Below are 6,576 nucleotides of genomic sequence, written 5' to 3' on the forward strand. Positions count from 1 at the left end.
AAATTGTCTGGGCATGGTGGCTCACGCCTGTAATCCCAGCACTGTGGGACATCAAGGCAGATGGATCATGAGGTCAGGAGTTCGAGTCCAGTCTGGCCCACTTGGTGAAACCCCATCTCTACTAAAAATACAAAAAATTAGCTGGGTGTGGTGGCACATACCTGTAATACCAGCTACTCAGGAGGCTGAGGCAGAAGAATTGTTGAACCTGGGAGGTGGAGGTTGCAGTGAGCTAAGACCATGCCACTGTACTCTAGCCTAGGCAACAGAGCAAGACTCCATCTCAATTAAAAAAAAAAAGTTCATTAAATTTACAACTTAAGCAGTTTATACGAGCTATTCTATCTACAAATATTTAATTTTTTTGTTATAGGGATATAAATATATTTATTTTATATAAATAATGAAACAGTTCATAGAATGTTTCTTCACTTTTGTAATCCACCCCTATTAATATTTTTTATTTTAGTATGTCATGAAAAATTATTCTAGGCACTTGACGTGGAGTGATTTGAAATAAAAATGTAGAATGAGTCCTGTACTCAAATCAACTCAAAATTTTCTCTTTAGGGTGAAGTATATGAATATAGTTCTGTTACATAACATTGGTGTTTACCGTGTGAGACAAATGAGTTACAGGATGTAAAAATCATTAGTGAAATTGCCCTTTGATTTTGGAATGTATGAAGTGGGCAAACGCCCTACCTCCCATTTTTATCAATATTTGGATAAGATGGAAAAATAAATTTTAACAAGATATACAGAATAATCTTGTATTTGAAGAATGCTGTGAAAAAAGATAATTTGAACAAAATAGTATTTGGCACATACAATGTGTTAGGTACTATTCTAAGCCGTTAAACATTTTTATGCTTGATACCTAAGAGTTTAAAGTGAAGAAATCAAAGATTCATTGAAAAAGAAAAATTGAATTTTAAAAAATTATATTTTTAATTGAAAAATAATAGTTCCCCGGGCGCGGTGGCTCATGCCTGTAATCCCAGCACTTTGGGAGGCCGAGGTGGGTGGATCATGAGGTCAAGAGATTGAGACCATCCTGGTCAACATGGTGAAACCGCGTCTCTACTAAAAATACAAAAACTTAGCTGGGCATGGTGGCGCGTGCCTTAATCCCAGCTACTCGGGAGGCTGAGGCAGGAGAATTGCCTGAACCCAGGAGGCGGAGGTTGCGGTGAGCCGAGATCGCACCATTGCACTCCAGGCTGGGTAACAAGAGCGAAACTCCGTCTCAAAAATACATAAATAAATAGTTCTATGTATCTGTCTAAAATGTAATATTTTGATATATGTTTATGTTGTAAAATGATTAAATCAAGTTAGTGTTATCACCACATTTTTTTGTGATGAAAACATTGAAAATAGTGTTTATGGCACTTTTGAAATGCACATTATTTATTGTAGTCTCCATTCTATGCAATTGATCATTAAATCTTTTTTCTTGTAATTGAAACTTGGCACACTTGGAAGAACATTTCCCCTCTCCTTATTCACTTCATCTCCTAGCCTCTGTCACCTTTTCATTCATATTAGGTAACATTAAGCTCATTATGGAAATTACCTTTTTGGTGTCCAACAACTCAATGGACATAAATAATATTAACTTTGTTGGAAAATTGTGTGAATTTGGCATAGGAACAAATGGCAGCTATTTTTGCCAATAAACGAAGGATGCCCGTTATTTTCAAATATCAGATATAATATTTTAAGTGGTAAAGTTTTAGGCCTAAAATATGTCATTGAATTTATTACTGCAGAAACCCAGCAGGTCATATTTTCTGAACATTGTAAATTACAGTTGAAATTCTTGTCTAAAATGTAACCAGCACGTACTGTCTGACCACATGAAAACTCCACTGAAATTTTAAAAATTAATTTATGGTTCAGATGGAAGACTCAGATTTTTTTCATGGATTCAGGGAAGTGCCAATGAGGAAGCATGGTGATTGAAGCCAAAAATTTGAATTCAGGTAAATCTGCCAATGTTTTCTCAGTGGTGTAGAAAAACAGTAATTTTGGTGATAAATAGGTACTGTTCGCTGAAGCAGAGTACATTTATTTCAGAAATTTGTGCAAAGTGTACAGTTTTCTCGTATTAAAGTCACACCCTACAAATTATTATTACTTTACAGTTGTTGAGGAAAGGATGTGTTCTAAATAAAGTAGTGAGATTTCTTGTCTGTTAAAAAAATGTGTAAAATATATTTCATGTGTACACTGTTGACATTTGTGCTTGTTGGAAAAAGATTCTGCATATTTTAAATGTAGAAAGATAAAATTCTCAGAAAGTTACAAGAATCTTTACTGTATGGAGTTGAAAGTAAAATATGAGAATTTTCCAGCTAGAGAAGCAAACCAAAGAAACCATTTAGAAAAATAATGGACTGAGAAGTAAGTGCTCCTCATATGTGGGGATCACAGTTGCCAAACCCATGTGTGTGTCCCAGCTTGCCATAAAGCAAATTTAAAAAACAAAGACCTAAACTGACTGCAGATGTCTCATGTAATACCTCCCATAAGAAAATTAAGACTTAGGTTACACAGTTATAGGACTTGTTTTTTATAAATGTTTTAGTCATCACAATGAGGAAAGTAGGGAATAAAAGCTAATGTTGAAAGAACCAAAGACTACAAGCTTGACAAGCCATATTTGAAAAAAGCCAAATATAAACAGTTGGAAATACAATTACTTAATGTACAACCTATTGGTTAAATATTAAATTAGTCTGAGCTGTTGAGATTAGTGAACTGAAATACTAAGCATAATTAATATCGTTAAATAAAGTAAAAAGAGAAAAGACCCCCCCACCCCAGCAGGAGGGACTCAGCCCAGCCCCCGGCCCCCCAGAGTCCCAGCCTTGAGGCAGTCTCCAAGCCTTTGGGAGTGCTTCTGAAGGTAAGTTGGTGGGTAGATTCCTGCGGGACACAACGTACCCCTTGTTTTCGTGGCCCCTACACCTTCAAGATGGATGAGCTCCTGGCTGAGATGCAGCAGAACGAACAAATTTCCTCCAGGCTCCCCAGAGAGCCACTGGGATGGCTGCCTTGGCCTTGTCTGAGAACTGGGCCCAGGAGTTTCTTGCAGCTGGAGATGCTGTGAATTATAAGAAGACTGGTCCCAGTAATTCATGTCTGAAGTTACAGACCCCTTGGCTGTTTCCTGAACCTGCTAGGCTGAGGACTATTTGGAGCAATCAGAGGAGAAGCTATGGCTGGGACAGCCTGAGGGAACGGCAGCCTGATCACTGCATGATGAATATCATCCGGAGAAGGGTCTGCAGCACATGGCCAGCGACTTCGTGGCCAAAGTGGATGACCCCAAATTGACTAATTCTGAGGGTACCTCAGATGCCTGCTTGACTGTCCGTAAGACCAGTAAACTTAACTGGCCTTAACAAGGAGTCTGAACAGGCCAAGTCAGCTGCAGAGTTGGAGGAGATGGCAAAATGGGATGCTGAGACTCACCCCTGGCTTTCTCTGATGGCCTCACATCAGTGTTGGAGCAGCAGTGGAGGAAAGGTTTACAGTGAGCTTATGTAAACCGGTTATAAGTAATGTATGAAGGAAATCAGGAACAACAAACTGCGGAAGCCACAGGAAGCCTCTGGGGAGTGTCCCCGGGAACACAGTGACCTAAGCTCTGATACTCTAAACAAGTGCCCAAGGACGTAACACTCCCTTGAAGCACTGGAATGTAACCAGGCATGTAGGCTCCTTGCTGAGCCCCTCCCACCACCTGCACTGTCTATTCGCTTTCAGTGCTTGAGAAACCCACACAAACCACCACTGCTATCGATCTTATGTTTGATGCACAGCCTCCCTTTCTCTGATTCACCCGCCACCTGCACTATAGATAAAAGTGACTGTGTTCAATGAATACTGTGGAAACCAGAGCTCCGGGCCTTCACTGCCTGCATTACAAGTGATGGTCCCCCGGTCCCACTTTGATTCTTAATCTGTCTTTTTCTCATTCCTTTGTCACCACCAAACTCGGGGTACCCACGGGTCGGGTGTGGGGGCTGGTTCCCTACAATCAGCTTCCTATGATAAGGGGTTCCAGTTGAAGGAGGAGGACCCCCTGCGTGATCGCCCTCAGCCTTTCAAAGGCCGGCACTGACTTCAGGAGAGGGTGCTGCATTTTGAGGCAGCTGGGCGGCAGGATCCTAGCACACGGAAGCTTGGCAGTACCTGGGTGCCACCCAGGCAGAGAATGAACCTAACTGAACGCTGCAGGTGACCGAGGATGCCCTGATTCTGCAGGGAAAGCAGCTTCTATTACACAAAGCTGTAAAATCACGCAGAAACAGCAGGCAAAATGCATCTACATTTTACCTGCTTGAAACTCATTGATAATTTACTTTGGGGATTTTTTCTCTTCTACAATTAATTCATAATCCATTCTACTTTTCCTTTCCTTTTCCTGCCGATCACTACTTTTCTTAGGGATAGTTGCCGGGAAGAGACTACGACTTTCCACTGGTGTTTGTTACTATTCCATTCTAATGCTGTGTAAGTTGGCAGCCGTCCAACTCTCAACCATCATCTCTTCCCTTTCTCAGTTCTTGTTCTCGTGAGCCGTCTCTGGGCACTGACAGGGACCCTTCGTCCCACTCAGCCAAGAATGAGCCGAGTCCCTGAGTGGCCAGGCCTGCGGGGTGGATAACAAAGGTCTTTTACTTGCGACGAGGGTCCACCATAGATCACTCACTGGGCCTCCCCTTCCTGAGTGCTCTTGCCTGCATGGTGTAGCTGAGAGCTGTATACATCTCCTGGGTGTCTTGGGAGTGTCGAAGATGTAAAGCCAGGGGCCCATTTGAGGCTGACATGAGTACACCCATGGGTTGTGAGGTGACCTGGCCTTGCTGTGTGCCCCTCATCTATGCTGTCCGCCCGTCACATCAGTCAGGTGTTGGCCACCTGCGAGGTGACTGAGGATAAGGCCAGTGTGGGGGCATCCACACGGGGCCTGGGTGGACAAGGGTAGTCAGGGACCAGGGAGAACAGACATGCAGGGGAGGTGGGGGCTGCTCAGCACATGTGCTTCGGGTGCCCTGGTCTCCACACCCGGGCTCAGGCAGCCACTTAGAAGCTGCAGGACCTTTTTTTTTTTCTTTAAGAGATCGGGGTCTTGCTCTGTGGTCCACGCTAGAGTGCAGCGGCACAATCACAACTCACTGCAGCCTCAAAGTCCCAGGTGCAGACGATCCTCCCACCTCAGCCTCCTGAGTGGCTGGGACTACAGATGCACACCACCATGCCCAGCTAATTTTTTGTGAAGATGGGGTCTCACTGTGTTGCCCAGGCTGGTCTTGAATTCCTGGGCTCAAGCCATCCTCCCACCTCGGCCCCCCAAAGTGCTGTGATTACAGGTATGAATCACCATGCCCAGCCCTGCAGGACCCTTTTAGTACATAAAGGTGAGAATGTTGTACGTGGTAGAATGAATTCAATGTGTAAAATGCTTGCTAGAGGGCCTGGCACTTGATAGGTGCTAAATAAACCTTGGTTATTATCGTCATCGTTGCCAGTTCTATATGAACGTTACTATTATTTTTCATTGACACCAGCAGTAAGTGGTAATTATTATCAGCGTCATCACCACTTATGGATGAGGTCAAGTCACCAGCCTGAGGTTCACAGGAGAGAAATACAAGGCCAGAATTCCAGCTCAGACCCTGAGATCTCAGAGCCTTTTCTCATCTCCGCTCTTCTCCACTGCTTGCGGAAGCGCTGCAGATCTTGCTCTGAGCTCCTGACAACCAAGTCGTGAAGGAGTCCTGAGCTCCAGGACCTGGTGGAGACGAAGCACTGGTTACTGGCAGAAAAAGAAAGGGATGCCTACGTGGGCCAGAGAGAGTTTCCTTCCATGGGGCCCACCAAATAGAGGATGGGGTGGGATAAGCCCTCAGAAGCCCGGGAGTTAATCAGCCTTGAGGGCTTCAGGGTGTGTGATCACATTTCTGAATTAGTTACACCCTTTCACAGCAATAGCTCCATTTCCTATAATTCTTACCAAAAGTGATTTTTGTTTGAAAGCTTTTCCCTCAGAAGATACTGGAGTGTTAGTCCTTTATCAGCTTAAAGTAATTAATTCTGTATTTCTGGAATTTTCTTTTGTGTCTTTGTGCTTTTTAAAGCACCTGGGATTTTTTTTTTTTTGTTTTTTTTTTTTTTTTTTTTAAACAGAGTCTCACTGTGTCACCCAGGCTGGAGTGCAGTGATGTGATACCAACTCACTGCAAACTCTGCCTCCTGGGTTCAAGCGATTCGCATGTCTGAGTAGCTGGGATTACAAGTGTGCACCACCACACCCAGCTAATTTTTGTATTTTTAGTAGAGATGGGGTTTTGCCATGTTAGCCAGGTTGGTCTTGAACTCCCAGCCTCAAGTCATCTACCTGCCACAGCCTCCCAAAGGGCTGGGATTACAGGCAGGAGCCACCGTGTGTGGCCCGGATGGTGTTCTAAAGCTAAAAATTACAAGTGTTATGAAAGCACTAATGATATACCCATAAGGGGAGAATAGGGCACATAATTTATTTGTTATAAGATATAAAAA

Source organism: Callithrix jacchus, chromosome 19 (assembly GCF_049354715.1).
Source record: "Callithrix jacchus isolate 240 chromosome 19, calJac240_pri, whole genome shotgun sequence".
NCBI lineage: Eukaryota > Metazoa > Chordata > Mammalia > Primates > Cebidae > Callithrix > Callithrix jacchus.